The 16,440-nt window shown below is 41.5% G+C and overlaps 1 long non-coding RNA gene across 1 annotated transcript; it reads left to right on the forward strand.

Moving 5' to 3' along the window:
• The first annotated feature begins 1,168 nt into the window (after positions 1-1,168).
• Positions 1,169-4,189, forward strand: LOC127326396 (uncharacterized). Its single transcript, XR_011750111.1, has 4 exons — positions 1,169-1,586; positions 1,676-1,907; positions 1,996-2,103; positions 2,592-4,189. It is a non-coding gene; the product is annotated as an uncharacterized lncRNA (long non-coding RNA).
• The last annotated feature ends 12,251 nt before the right edge of the window (positions 4,190-16,440 follow it).

Consider the following 16,440-nt stretch of genomic DNA (forward strand, 5'->3'; position numbering starts at 1 on the left):
CTCTGTTCTTTCTCCTCTTACCTTTGCGAGTTTTGAGTCTTCTCTCTTATCTGAGTTTTCTCGAATCTCAGGTTCCGACGTGGGTTGGACGATCTTTGCCTTCACCTATAAGGACCGATCTCTGAAGACTTTCCGACAGAAGAACATCACCGACGGCTAACCTTTGTCTTCTTTGTTTGACATCATCTTTGTTTCCGTGATCCTTCTTCAAATCCTTGTGCTTTTACCCCATCGAATCTTCGCTGATGATGCTTGTCAAGATCGTCATTCTGTGTTCCTGGAGTTGGTTGCACGATTCTCTTATTCATGTACAGAGTAATACTTTGAGTGCGGGATGGAGTCGCGACCATACCGACTACTCTTATTATTCGCTCTTGTACTTGAATGGCGAGATCAATGTGATTGCTACTCCTTCCTTTGTTTCTCCGGAGTCATCATCGTCATCGGAACAACGACTTCTTGTTGGTGGTGTCGCCGATCAAGCTGGAGCAAGACTTCTTGTTAGTGGTGTCGAGGAGATCGACACGTCGGCTGAAGATCCGATAGTTCACCTCTCTCCCCCGTACCTTGAGGTGGAACCTCGGGGCGAGGTTCCTTGTTAGTGGTGTCGTTTGTAACGACCCGGAAAAACTCCAATATTAGATTTTTCACCGCTGCTTGTTTTTCCGTGTCGTTCCAAGTTCATCATGGCATATGCATCATATCATCCATGTTTTATCAAATAAAATTATTTTATAACCCTCTCTTGTCTAGTCTTTTAAATAAAACCCTACTCTATTCTTCCCTCTCATATCTCCTATTTTATAATTAAGTTATTCCATCAAATAAACTCTTGAATATAAATGTGTTTTGTTTTGATTACAAATAAATTAAATTTTTTTAAAACTAGTTTTGATTCTTGCTTTCCTCCCTGTTTCAAATTTTAAACTGAAGAGAAATTTGATTTCAAAAGGTTTTAAACAAAAACAGAAAAACCCCTCACCCCTCCCTGGGCTCCCTCTCTCTCCCTGGCCCATCTTCTATTTTTTTTTTTTTCACCGCAGCAACCCATCCGGTGGCCCAGTCTCTCTCTTCTCTCTCTGGCCCGAGTCCAGCCCACCTCCACACATCGAAGGGGTATTCCTTCTCGTCTGTCCTCTTCCTGGACGAGTCACGCACATGGCGTGCTCGCTTTTCTCCACCAGCACCGTGGTCCTCCCCCACTCAACCACCGCGGCCACCTCGCCTCACCTGCCCCTTCTTATCCCCATCGCACCTGCGCCCAAACCCTAGCCTCTCCTTCCTCCCTCGCGCCGCCAGTAGCTTTTCCCCCTCTCTCTTCTTCTTCTCTGTAAGCGTCCAAGCACCACAAACAACACCACCGCTGCCCCGCCATGGCGCCGACGCTTTAGACCACCCCCCGCCGTTCTGAGGGCACGGAAAGATGCGCCTCGTCGTCCTCTCCATCTCCGTCCAAGGAATCGAACCGGAACTCTTCCAATCGTCGCCATCTTCGCCGATTCCGTCCCGACCACCGGCGGCGTTTTCTTCAATTTCGGTCGTCTCCGACCTCCTCTCCCGTTTCCGAGCGCACCATCGCGTTCCTGGTGAGTTTCCCATCCGCCCGAGCCCATCCATGGAATCCCTCTCTCTTTTTCTTCATCCTACCGACGTCGACCACCACGTTCCCCCGCAGGTCCTCGACGCCGACCAACCTCTGGTGGTTCCCCGGGCTCCACGCTGCCCGTTCCTGGTCTGCAGCGACAGGGCGCATGTCCCGCGCCTAATACCCCACCCCGCTTCGCCCGTCTCTCCCGTACTCGACATCGCCGTTCTTCTCCGCCATGGTCGTTCTTCAAGTCCGTCCTGTGGTACATCAAGTAGTAGTGCTACTACTACTGTTCATCGATCCACAGCTAGCCTAACTGGTTCGTCCCTTTGCCACAGATCGTGAGATCCCGTGTTCAAACCCTATGGGAGGCGATTTAATCCCCCCTAATCCTTTTTCTGTTCCAGATCCGCTGGTGGGCCTCAGCCCAGATTCTTCCCGCAGCAGTGCATCGCCCGCGCGGCCCAGTTTTTCCCGTCGCCAACGCAGACCAAATCCGGCCCAGGACCACGCAGGTCCAGCAAATTCGCCCCCTGCCTATTTTATTTTTCTGAAATATCCATAATATGTTATAATCTTGCATAAATCATATATTGCAAACCGTAACTCAAAATAAAATGATTTATATATGAAAGTTGATCAGAAAAATGAGAGGAACATTAATATGCCATCCATTCATCTGTTTGCATCTCGCATCATATCGTTCGTTGATAGTCGTGCATATTCACCTCACATATACGCGGAGTATTTCGGAACACCGCCTAGGTTTTCCCCGCTCCGTTTAAACTTGAAGTAGCGCACCCCTGCCATGTCTATGCCATGCTAATCAACACTTAAAATTGCCGGTAGGAATGCAACTCCAACCTTAATTTGTTTGTCCGGGATTCCGATCCCGCTTAATTGGATAAGTTGCATCGCATCATATTTGTCATGTCATGCATATATCTTGATCATGCCGATTCTTCTTCCGTAGTAGTAAGATTGCATGCATTGTGTGTTCCAGCATTTGCTTCTTCCCGGATAGGATCACGAAGTGGTGATGTGAGATACGATGAGTTCTCCGACAAGTTCTTCTACAGCTTTCCACAGGCGAGCCCTCTCCCTTCACCTATTTTACTCTCTCCCTCGCATTGCTATCCTTATGTTGCGCTTCTTTATCGAGTCACGTGTCCTATTCCACTTGTTTACCATAATAATCCTATATGTATCATTCCTTACCCATAGCCGTTGATTGATGTTTGAGCCTTGCGAGTCGTAGGCGTGTCTAGACTCTGTTGTTATCTCGATCTGATATCGGGATATGTTGGGTTGTTGGGAGGTTATCACATGCTATATCAGTTGTTGGAGATACACATGCTTTACTTAACTGTTAACAACTAAAATTGTAAGCAGAGGCATCTGTGAGCCCCTTTGCGAAAGCATCGGAACTTTGACTTGCTAATGTCCCCTAGGACCCGAGTTCTTGTTATCTGTTCCGAGATTGAGCGCTCTACCCATGCGTGGGGACGATTATTGGGACCCCCCCTCACCCATTACCTTTTCTCAAGTCAGTTGAAAAGGGGGCCACAACCTTGGTTTTATTTGGCGCATGCATGTTTATATACCGTTGCCTTCGGGTGTTTACTTCCTGTTGCCTTCGGGTGTTTATATTCTGTACTGTACCTTGCGGGACGTTTAGCGAAGCGTGTGGTTTGCACGCCTAGCCGCCGGCGCAAACCTCTGAGTCCGTATCGGAGTACGGCCGGACTTCGTCACGGGTAGCTTAGTTGGGTGGCCCCCCTAGACTTTCTTGTTGAACTGGGAACGGTCTTGTTGTGAGACATCCACCTGTCGTAAGTGGGTCGAGCATGCGTATGGTTACATTTGGGCAACCCCTGCAGGGTGTACATCTTATCGATAAGCCGTGTCCGCGGTTATGGACGACTTGGAATTGCATAGCTTGATCATAGAACAACTTACACCGTTATCTTGTTGCTAATAACTTGCGTAGTAATATAGCATTACTACAACCGTTACCTAATAAAACTTGTCCACCGTTGAGTGCCTTTTACATTGCCTCTTCGCAATTGTTGAAGGGGATATGTGTAATCGGCTGGGTTATGATTGTGTAGTATTTTATCTGTTACCTTGTGCGCTCTCTTATCTTATCTGATTAGACGGATGTTGTAGCGTGTCTCTATTGGTTATAGTTTTGCTGCCGCTAAACCTACCATATAGCCCCCGGCGATATATATATTATACTCGCCCGGCGAGCATAGCCATTTCTAGTCTCGCTAAGTACGTGCCGGAGCTCGTTCCTTGGTACTTACTCTCGCCTTTTTCCCCTTTCTCTTTTGCTTCCTCCCTCTTGTCGGCAACCGATGGCCCGACTTTGACAGGTACAAGAAGACGACGTTAGCAAGGTTACCCTTCCGGCTTGGCCTGGGCAGGGTTATGGACGCCACTGGTTATCTTCAGGACTCTTAGTCCAATTTGTATCTTGTCCGTACTCGGACATATTCGCTCTTCTGTATGAGTTGGATCTTTGTATTGAATATTTGTATCTTGACTCGTTGGAGTCGTTGTTGTAATATATGTATCTTGTGGGCTCTATTGTAATCCTGTTGTAATGTTACCGCTCGTGTTAATTCCTCTGGCATCACGTGTGTGATTCGTCGCGCACGTCGTGTCGGAGGGCGTCTCTGAATCGATATCGTGCGGATTTCGGCGGGATCGCTGGAATCCTCATGGTACCGGTTCCGGGGCGTCTCAGTGTTGGTGTCACATTAGAGAAGATACGGTGACGAAATTGATTATAGGCATCATCTAGAAGAGGGAAGTAGTTAAGAGTAACAACATGAATAAGAACAAGCTCCGATTGAGGCCGTTTAGAAAGCATTGAAAATCTCTTTGGGATCTAAGATGAAATTACTTCACTTTCTCACGATCTATATAAATTTTAATGTACGCACACATCCCCTCACACGTGTTGAAACTCTCGATCCCCAAAACAACTAACCCAAAGTAACAAACAAGTATGCAAAAAACACAAGTTTTTTTTTTGTTTTTACTGTTCGGTTTTGCATGGGTTATTTCATCCCGATGCTATCCAGGTCCTAGACGCCCCAGATACGGATGTCTACGATAGGGTGTTGGTGTCACATTAGAGAAGATACAGTGATGAAATTGATTATAGGCATCATCTAGAAGAGGGAAGTAGTTAAGAGTAACAACATGAATAAGAACAAGCTCCGATTGAGGCCGTTTAGAAAGCATTGAAAATCTCTTTGGGATCTAAGATGAAATTACTTCACTTTCTCACGATCTATATAAATTTTAGTGTATGCACACATCCCCTCACACGTGTTGAAACTCTCGACCCCCAAAACGACTAACCCAAAGTAACAAACAAGTATGCAAAAAACACAAGTTTTTTTTATTTTTACTGTTCGGTTTTGCATGGGCTATTTCATCCCGATGCTATCCAGGTCCTAGACGCCCCAGATACGGATGTCTACGATAGGGTGTTGGTGTCACATTAGAGAAGATACGGTGACGAAATTGATTATAGGCATCATCTAGAAGAGGGAAGTAGTTAAGAGTAACAACATGAATAAGAACATGCTCCGATTGAGGCCGTTTAGAAAGCATTGAAAATCTCTTGGGGATCTAAGATGAAATTACTTCACTTTCTCACGATCTATATAAATTTTAATGTACGCACACATCCCCTCACACGTGTTGAAACTCTCGACCCCCAAAACGACTAACCCAAAGTAAGAAACAAGTATGCAAAAAACACAAGTTTTTTTTTTGTTTTTACTGTTCGGTTTTGCATGGGTTATTTCATCCCGATGCTATCCAGGTCCTAGACGCCCGGATACGGATGTCTACTCGATAGGGTGTTGGTGTCACATTAGAGAAGATACGGTGACGAAATTGATTATAGGCATCATCTAGAAGAGGGAAGTAGTTAAGAGTAACAACATGAATAAGAACAAGCTCCGATTGAGGCCGTTTAGAAAGCATTGAAAATCTCTTTGGGATCTAAGATGAAATTACTTCACTTTCTCATGATCTATATAAATTTTAGTGTATGCACACATCCCCTCACACGTGTTGAAACTCTCGACCCCCAAAACGACTAACCCAAAGTAACAAACAAGTATGCAAAAAACACAAGTTTTTTTGTTTTTACTGTTCGGTTTTGCATGGGCTATTTCATCCCGATGCTATCCAGGTCCTAGACGCCCCAGATACGGATGTCTACGATAGGGTGTTGGTGTCACATTAGAGAAGATACGGTGACGAAATTGATTATAGGCATCATCTAGAAGAGGGAAGTAGTTAAGAGTAACAACATGAATAAGAACAAGCTCCGATTGAGGCCGTTTAGAAAGCATTGAAAATCTCTTTGGGATCTAAGATGAAATAACTTCACTTTCTCACGATCTATATAAATTTTAATGTACGCACACATCCCCTCACACATGTTGAAACTCTCGACCCCCAAAACGACTAACCCAAAGTAAGAAAAAAGTATGCAAAAAACACAAGTTTTTTTGTTTTTACTGTTCGGTTTTGCATGGGTTATTTCATCCCGATGCTATCCAGGTCCTAGATGCCCCAGATACGGATGTCTACGATAGGGTGTTGGTGTCACATTAGAGAAGATACGGTGACGAAATTGATTATAGGCATCATCTAGAAGAGGGAAGTAGTTAAGAGTAACAACATGAATAAGAACAAGCTCCGATTGATGCCGTTTAGAAAGCATTGAAAATCTCTTTGGGATCTAAGATGAAATTACTTCACTTTCTCACGATCTATATAAATTTTAGTGTATGCACACATCCCCTCACACGTGTTGAAACGCTTGACCCCCAAAACGACTAACCCAAAGTAACAAACAAGTATGCAAAAAACACAAGTTTTTTTTGTTTTTACTGTTCGGTTTTGCATGGGCTATTTCATCCCGATGCTATCCAGGTCCTAGACGCCCCAGATACGGATGTCTACGATAGGGTGTTGGTGTCACATTAGAGAAGATACGGTGACGAAATTGATTATAGGCATCATCTAGAAGAGGGAAGTAGTTAAGAGTAACAACATGAATAAGAACAAGCTCCGATTGAGGCCGTTTAGAAAGCATTGAAAATCTCTTGGGGATCTAAGATGAAATTACTTCACTTTCTCACGATCTATATAAATTTTAATGTACGCACACATCCCCGCACACGTGTTGAAACTCTCGACCCCCAAAACGACTAACCCAAAGTAACAAACAAGTATGCAAAAAACACAAGTTTTTTTTTGTTTTTACTGTTCGGTTTTGCATGGGTTATTTCATCCCGATGCTATCCAGGTCCTAGACGCCCCGATACGGATGTCTCTTTTATAGGGTGTTGGTGTCACATTAGAGAAGATACGGTGACGAAATTGATTATAGGCATCATCTAGAAGAGGGAAGTAGTTAAGAGTAACAACATGAATAAGAACAAGCTCCGATTGAGGCCGTTTAGAAAGCATTGAAAATCTCTTTGGGATCTAAGATGAAATTACTTCACTTTCTCACGATCTATATAAATTTTAGTGTATGCACACATCCCCTCACACGTGTTGAAACTCTCGACCCCCAAAACGACTAACCCAAAGTAACAAACAAGTATGCAAAAAACACAAGTTTTTTTGTTTTTACTGTTCGGTTTTGCATGGGCTATTTCATCCCGATGCTATCCAGGTCCTAGATGCCCCAGATACGGATGTCTACGATAGGGTGTTGGTGTCACATTAGAGAAGATACAGTGACAAAATTGATTATAGGCATCATCTAGAAGAGGGAAGTAGTTAAGAGTAACAACATGAATAAGAACAAGCTCCGATTGAGGCCGTTTAGAAAGCATTGAAAATCTCTTGGGGATCTAAGATGAAATTACTTCACTTTCTCACGATCTATATAAATTTTAATGTACGCACACATCCCATCACACGTGTTGAAACTCTTGACCCCCAAAACGACTAACCCAAAGTAAGAAACAAGTATGCAAAAAACACAAGTTTTTTTTGTTTTTACTGTTCGGTTTTGCATGGGTTATTTCATCCCGATGCTATCCAGGTCCTAGACGCCCTGTATACGGCTGTCTACTCGATAGGGTGTTGGTGTCACATTAGAGAAGATACGGTGACGAAATTGATTATAGGCATCATCTAGAAGAGGGAAGTAGTTAAGAGTAACAACATGAATAAGAACAAGCTCCGATTGAGGCCGTTTAGAAAGCATTGAAAATCTCTTTGGGATCTAAGAAGAAATTACTTCACTTTCTCATGATCTATATAAATTTTAGTGTATGCACACATCCCCTCACACGTGTTGAAACTCTCGACCCCCAAACCGACTAACCCAAAGTAACAAACAAGTATGCAAAAAACACAAGTTTTTTTTGTTTTTACTGTTCGGTTTTGCATGGGCTATTTCATCCCGATGCTATCCAGGTCCTAGACGCCCCAGATACGGATGTCTACGATAGGGTGTTGGTGTCACATTAGAGAAGATACGGTGACGAAATTGATTATAGGCATCATCTAGAAGAGGGAAGTAGTTAAGAGTAACAACATGAATAAGAACAAGCTCCGATTGAGGCCGTTTAGAAAGCATTGAAAATCTCTTTGGGATCTAAGATGAAATAACTTCACTTTCTCACGATCTATATAAATTTTAATGTACGCACACATCACCTCACACGTGTTGAAACTCTCGACCCCCAAAACGACTAACCCAAAGTAAGAAAAAAGTATGCAAAAAACACAAGTTTTTTTTTGTTTTTACTGTTCGGTTTTGCATGGGTTATTTCATCCCGATGCTATCCAGGTCCTAGACGCCTGTATACGGATGTCTACGATAGGGTGCTGGTGTCACATTAGAGAAGATACGGTGACAAAATTGATTATAGGCATCATCTAGAAGAGGGAAGTAGTTAAGAGTAACAACATGAATAAGAACAAGCTCCGATTGATGCCGTTTAGAAAGAATTGAAAATCTCTTTGGGATCTAAGATGAAATTACTTCACTTTCTCACGATCTATATAAATTTTAGTGTATGCACACATCCCCTCACACGTGTTGAAACTCTTGACCCCCAAAACGACTAACCCAAAGTAACAAACAAGTATGCAAAAAACACAAGTTTTTTTTGTTTTTACTGTTCGGTTTTGCATGGGCTATTTCATCCCGATGCTATCCAGGTCCTAGACGCCCCAGATACGGATGTCTACGATAGGGTGTTGGTGTCACATTAGAGAAGATACGGTGACGAAATTGATTATAGGCATCATCTAGAAGAGGGAAGTAGTTAAGAGTAACAACATGAATAAGAACAAGCTCCGATTGAGGCCGTTTAGAAAGCATTGAAAATCTCTTGGGGATCTAAGATGAAATTACTTCACTTTCTCACGATCTATATAAATTTTAATGTACGCACACATCCCCGCACACGTGTTGAAACTCTCGACCCCCAAAACGACTAACCCAAAGTAACAAACAAGTATGCAAAAAACACAAGTTTTTTTTTGTTTTTACTGTTCGGTTTTGCATGGGTTATTTCATCCCGATGCTATCCAGGTCCTAGACGCCCCAGATACGGATGTCTACGATAGGGTGTTGGTGTCATATTAGAGAAGATACGGTGACGAAATTGATTATAGGCATCATCTAGAAGAGGGAAGTAGTTAAGAGTAACAACATGAATAAGAACAAGCTCCGATTGAGGCCGTTTAGAAAGCATTGAAAATCTCTTTGGGATCTAAGATGAAATTACTTCACTTTCTCACGATCTATATAAATTTTAGTGTATGCACACATCCCCTCACACGTGTTGAAACTCTCGACCCCAAAACGACTAACCCAAAGTAACAAACAAGTATGCAAAAAACACAAGTTTTTTTTGTTTTTACTGTTCGGTTTTGCATGGGCTATTTCATCCCGATGCTATCCAGGTCCTAGACGCCCCAGATACGGATGTCTACGATAGGGTGTTGGTGTCACATTAGAGAAGATACGGTGACGAAATTGATTATAGGCATCATCTAGAAGAGGGAAGTAGTTAAGAGTAACAACATGAATAAGAACAAGCTCCGATTGAGGCCGTTTAGAAAGCATTGAAAATCTCTTTGGGATCTAAGATGAAATTACTTCACTTTCTCACGATCTATATAAATTTTAATGTACGCACACATCCCCTCACACGTGTTGAAACTCTCGATCCCCAAAACAACTAACCCAAAGTAACAAACAAGTATGCAAAAAACACAAGTTTTTTTTGTTTTTACTGTTCGGTTTTGCATGGGTTATTTCATCCCGATGCTATCCAGGTCCTAGACGCCCCAGATACGGATGTCTACGATAGGGTGTTGGTGTCACATTAGAGAAGATACAGTGATGAAATTGATTATAGGCATCATCTAGAAGAGGGAAGTAGTTAAGAGTAACAACATGAATAAGAACAAGCTCCGATTGAGGCCGTTTAGAAAGCATTGAAAATCTCTTTGGGATCTAAGATGAAATTACTTCACTTTCTCACGATCTATATAAATTTTAGTGTATGCACACATCCCCTCACACGTGTTGAAACTCTCGACCCCCAAAACGACTAACCCAAAGTAACAAACAAGTATGCAAAAAACACAAGTTTTTTTTATTTTTACTGTTCGGTTTTGCATGGGCTATTTCATCCCGATGCTATCCAGGTCCTAGACGCCCCAGATACGGATGTCTACGATAGGGTGTTGGTGTCACATTAGAGAAGATACAGTGACGAAATTGATTATAGGCATCATCTAGAAGAGGGAAGTAGTTAAGAGTAACAACATGAATAAGAACATGCTCCGATTGAGGCCGTTTAGAAAGCATTGAAAATCTCTTGGGGATCTAAGATGAAATTACTTCACTTTCTCACGATCTATATAAATTTTAATGTACGCACACATCCCCTCACACGTGTTGAAACTCTCGACCCCCAAAACGACTAACCCAAAGTAAGAAACAAGTATGCAAAAAACACAAGTTTTTTTTTGTTTTTACTGTTCGGTTTTGCATGGGTTATTTCATCCCGATGCTATCCAGGTCCTAGACGCCCCAGATACGGATGTCTACTCGATAGGGTGTTGGTGTCACATTAGAGAAGATACGGTGACGAAATTGATTATAGGCATCATCTAGAAGAGGGAAGTAGTTAAGAGTAACAACATGAATAAGAACAAGCTCCGATTGAGGCCGTTTAGAAAGCATTGAAAATCTCTTTGGGATCTAAGATGAAATTACTTCACTTTCTCATGATCTATATAAATTTTAGTGTATGCACACATCCCCTCACACGTGTTGAAACTCTCGACCCCCAAAACGACTAACCCAAAGTAACAAACAAGTATGCAAAAAACACAAGTTTTTTTTTTTTACTGTTCGGTTTTGCATGGGCTATTTCATCCCGATGCTATCCAGGTCGTAGACGCCCTTTATTCTGTTGTCTACGATAGGGTGTTGGTGTCACATTAGAGAAGATACGGTGACGAAATTGATTATAGGCATCATCTAGAAGAGGGAAGTAGTTAAGAGTAACAACATGAATAAGAACAAGCTCCGATTGAGGCCGTTTAGAAAGCATTGAAAATCTCTTTGGGATCTAAGATGAAATAACTTCACTTTCTCACGATCTATATAAATTTTAATGTACGCACACATCCCCTCACACATGTTGAAACTCTCGACCCCCAAAACGACTAACCCAAAGTAAGAAAAAAGTATGCAAAAAACACAAGTTTTTTTGTTTTTACTGTTCGGTTTTGCATGGGTTATCTCATCCCGATGCTATCCAGGTCCTAGATGCCCCAGGATACGGATGTCTACGATAGGGTGTTGGTGTCACATTAGAGAAGATACGGTGACGAAATTGATTATAGGCATCATCTAGAAGAGGGAAGTAGTTAAGAGTAACAACATGAATAAGAACAAGCTCCGATTGATGCCGTTTAGAAAGCATTGAAAATCTCTTTGGGATCTAAGATGAAATTACTTCACTTTCTCACGATCTATATAAATTTTAGTGTATGCACACATCCCCTCACACGTGTTGAAACGCTAGACCCCAAAACGACTAACCCAAAGTAACAAACAAGTATGCAAAAAACACAAGTTTTTTTGTTTTTACTGTTCGGTTTTGCATGGGCTATTTCATCCCGATGCTATCCAGGTCCTAGACGCCCGAGATACGGATGTCTACGATAGGGTGTTGGTGTCACATTAGAGAAGATACGGTGACGAAATTGATTATAGGCATCATCTAGAAGAGGGAAGTAGTTAAGAGTAACAACATGAATAAGAACAAGCTCCGATTGAGGCCGTTTAGAAAGCATTGAAAATCTCTTGGGGATCTAAGATGAAATTACTTCACTTTCTCACGATCTATATAAATTTTAATGTACGCACACATCCCCGCACACGTGTTGAAACTCTCGACCCCCAAAACGACTAACCCAAAGTAACAAACAAGTATGCAAAAAACACAAGTTTTTTTTTGTTTTTACTGTTCGGTTTTGCATGGGTTATTTCATCCCGATGCTATCCAGGTCCTAGACGCCCCGATACGGATGTCTACGATAGGGTGTTGGTGTCACATTAGAGAAGATACGGTGACGAAATTGATTATAGGCATCATCTAGAAGAGGGAAGTAGTTAAGAGTAACAACATGAATAAGAACAAGCTCCGATTGAGGCCGTTTAGAAAGCATTGAAAATCTCTTTGGGATCTAAGATGAAATTACTTCACTTTCTCACGATCTATATAAATTTTAATGTACGCACACATCCCCTCACACGTGTTGAAACTCTCGATCCCCAAAACAACTAACCCAAAGTAACAAACAAGTATGCAAAAAACACAAGTTTTTTTTTTGTTTTTACTGTTCGGTTTTGCATGGGTTATTTCATCCCGATGCTATCCAGGTCCTAGACGCCCCTAATACGGATGTCTACGATAGGGTGTTGGTGTCACATTAGAGAAGATACGGTGATGAAATTGATTATAGGCATCATCTAGAAGAGGGAAGTAGTTAAGAGTAACAACATGAATAAGAACAAGCTCCGATTGAGGCCGTTTAGAAAGCATTGAAAATCTCTTTGGGATCTAAGATGAAATTACTTCACTTTCTCACGATCTATATAAATTTTAGTGTATGCACACATCCCCTCACACGTGTTGAAACTCTCTCGACCCCAAAACGACTAACCCAAAGTAACAAACAAGTATGCAAAAAACACAAGTTTTTTATTTTTACTGTTCGGTTTTGCATGGGCTATTTCATCCCGATGCTATCCAGGTCGTTGACGTCCGTGATACGGATGTCTACGATAGGGTGTTGGTGTCACATTAGAGAAGATACGGTGACGAAATTGATTATAGGCATCATCTAGAAGAGGGAAGTAGTTAAGAGTAACAACATGAATAAGAACATGCTCCGATTGAGGCCGTTTAGAAAGCATTGAAAATCTCTTGGGGATCTAAGATGAAATTACTTCACTTTCTCACGATCTATATAAATTTTAATGTACGCACACATCCCCTCACACGTGTTGAAACTCTCGACCCCAAAACGACTAACCCAAAGTAAGAAACAAGTATGCAAAAAACACAAGTTTTTTTTGTTTTTACTGTTCGGTTTTGCATGGGTTATTTCATCCCGATGCTATCCAGGTCCTAGACGCCCCAGATACGGATGTCTACTCGATAGGGTGTTGGTGTCACATTAGAGAAGATACGGTGACGAAATTGATTATAGGCATCATCTAGAAGAGGGAAGTAGTTAAGAGTAACAACATGAATAAGAACAAGCTCCGATTGAGGCCGTTTAGAAAGCATTGAAAATCTCTTTGGGATCTAAGATGAAATTACTTCACTTTCTCATGATCTATATAAATTTTAGTGTATGCACACATCCCCTCACACGTGTTGAAACTCTCGACCCCCAAAACGACTAACCCAAAGTAACAAACAAGTATGCAAAAAACACAAGTTTTTTTTTGTTTTTACTGTTCGGTTTTGCATGGGCTATTTCATCCCGATGCTATCCAGGTCCTAGACGCCCCAGATACGGATGTCTACGATAGGGTGTTGGTGTCACATTAGAGAAGATACGGTGACGAAATTGATTATAGGCATCATCTAGAAGAGGGAAGTAGTTAAGAGTAACAACATGAATAAGAACAAGCTCCGATTGAGGCCGTTTAGAAAGCATTGAAAATCTCTTTGGGATCTAAGATGAAATAACTTCACTTTCTCACGATCTATATAAATTTTAATGTACGCACACATCCCCTCACACATGTTGAAACTCTCGACCCCCAAAACGACTAACCCAAAGTAAGAAAAAAGTATGCAAAAAACACAAGTTTTTTTTTGTTTTTACTGTTCGGTTTTGCATGGGTTATTTCATCCCGATGCTATCCAGGTCCTAGATGCCCCAGATACGGATGTCTACGATAGGGTGTTGGTGTCACATTAGAGAAGATACGGTGACGAAATTGATTATAGGCATCATCTAGAAGAGGGAAGTAGTTAAGAGTAACAACATGAATAAGAACAAGCTCCGATTGATGCCGTTTAGAAAGCATTGAAAATCTCTTTGGGATCTAAGATGAAATTACTTCACTTTCTCACGATCTATATAAATTTTAGTGTATGCACACATCCCCTCACACGTGTTGAAACGCTTGACCCCCAAAACGACTAACCCAAAGTAACAAACAAGTATGCAAAAAACACAAGTTTTTTTTGTTTTTACTGTTCGGTTTTGCATGGGCTATTTCATCCCGATGCTATCCAGGTCCTAGACGCCCCAGATACGGATGTCTACGATAGGGTGTTGGTGTCACATTAGAGAAGATACGGTGACGAAATTGATTATAGGCATCATCTAGAAGAGGGAAGTAGTTAAGAGTAACAACATGAATAAGAACAAGCTCCGATTGAGGCCGTTTAGAAAGCATTGAAAATCTCTTGGGGATCTAAGATGAAATTACTTCACTTTCTCACGATCTATATAAATTTTAATGTACGCACACATCCCCCAAGCACACGTGTTGAAACTCTCGACCCCAAAACGACTAACCCAAAGTAACAAACAAGTATGCAAAAAACACAAGTTTTTTTTTGTTTTTACTGTTCGGTTTTGCATGGGTTATTTCATCCCGATGCTATCCAGGTCCTAGACGCCCCGATACGGATGTCTACGATAGGGTGTTGGTGTCACATTAGAGAAGATACGGTGACGAAATTGATTATAGGCATCATCTAGAAGAGGGAAGTAGTTAAGAGTAACAACATGAATAAGAACAAGCTCCGATTGAGGCCGTTTAGAAAGCATTGAAAATCTCTTTGGGATCTAAGATGAAATTACTTCACTTTCTCACGATCTATATAAATTTTAGTGTATGCACACATCCCCTCACACGTGTTGAAACTCTCGACCCCCAAAACGACTAACCCAAAGTAACAAACAAGTATGCAAAAAACACAAGTTTTTTTTGTTTTTACTGTTCGGTTTTGCATGGGCTATTTCATCCCGATGCTATCCAGGTCCTAGATGCCCCAGATACGGATGTCTACGATAGGGTGTTGGTGTCACATTAGAGAAGATACAGTGACAAAATTGATTATAGGCATCATCTAGAAGAGGGAAGTAGTTAAGAGTAACAACATGAATAAGAACAAGCTCCGATTGAGGCCGTTTAGAAAGCATTGAAAATCTCTTGGGGATCTAAGATGAAATTACTTCACTTTCTCACGATCTATATAAATTTTAATGTACGCACACATCCCATCACACGTGTTGAAACTCTTGACCCCCAAAACGACTAACCCAAAGTAAGAAACAAGTATGCAAAAAACACAAGTTTTTTTTGTTTTTACTGTTCGGTTTTGCATGGGTTATTTCATCCCGATGCTATCCAGGTCCTAGACGCCCCAGATACGGATGTCTACTCGATAGGGTGTTGGTGTCACATTAGAGAAGATACGGTGACGAAATTGATTATAGGCATCATCTAGAAGAGGGAAGTAGTTAAGAGTAACAACATGAATAAGAACAAGCTCCGATTGAGGCCGTTTAGAAAGCATTGAAAATCTCTTTGGGATCTAAGAAGAAATTACTTCACTTTCTCATGATCTATATAAATTTTAGTGTATGCACACATCCCCTCACACGTGTTGAAACTCTCGACCCCCAAAACGACTAACCCAAAGTAACAAACAAGTATGCAAAAAACACAAGTTTTTTTTGTTTTTACTGTTCGGTTTTGCATGGGCTATTTCATCCCGATGCTATCCAGGTCCTAGACGCCCCAGATACGGATGTCTACGATAGGGTGTTGGTGTCACATTAGAGAAGATACGGTGACGAAATTGATTATAGGCATCATCTAGAAGAGGGAAGTAGTTAAGAGTAACAACATGAATAAGAACAAGCTCCGATTGAGGCCGTTTAGAAAGCATTGAAAATCTCTTTGGGATCTAAGATGAAATAACTTCACTTTCTCACGATCTATATAAATTTTAATGTACGCACACATCACCTCACACGTGTTGAAACTCTCGACCCCCAAAACGACTAACCCAAAGTAAGAAAAAAGTATGCAAAAAACACAAGTTTTTTTTTTGTTTTTACTGTTCGGTTTTGCATGGGTTATTTCATCCCGATGCTATCCAGGTCCTAGACGCCCCAGATACGGATGTCTACGATAGGGTGCTGGTGTCACATTAGAGAAGATACGGTGACAAAATTGATTATAGGCATCATCTAGAAGAGGGAAGTAGTTAAGAGTAACAACA

Source organism: Lolium perenne, unplaced genomic scaffold (assembly GCF_019359855.2).
Source record: "Lolium perenne isolate Kyuss_39 unplaced genomic scaffold, Kyuss_2.0 unplaced43, whole genome shotgun sequence".
Classification (NCBI taxonomy): domain Eukaryota; kingdom Viridiplantae; phylum Streptophyta; class Magnoliopsida; order Poales; family Poaceae; genus Lolium; species Lolium perenne.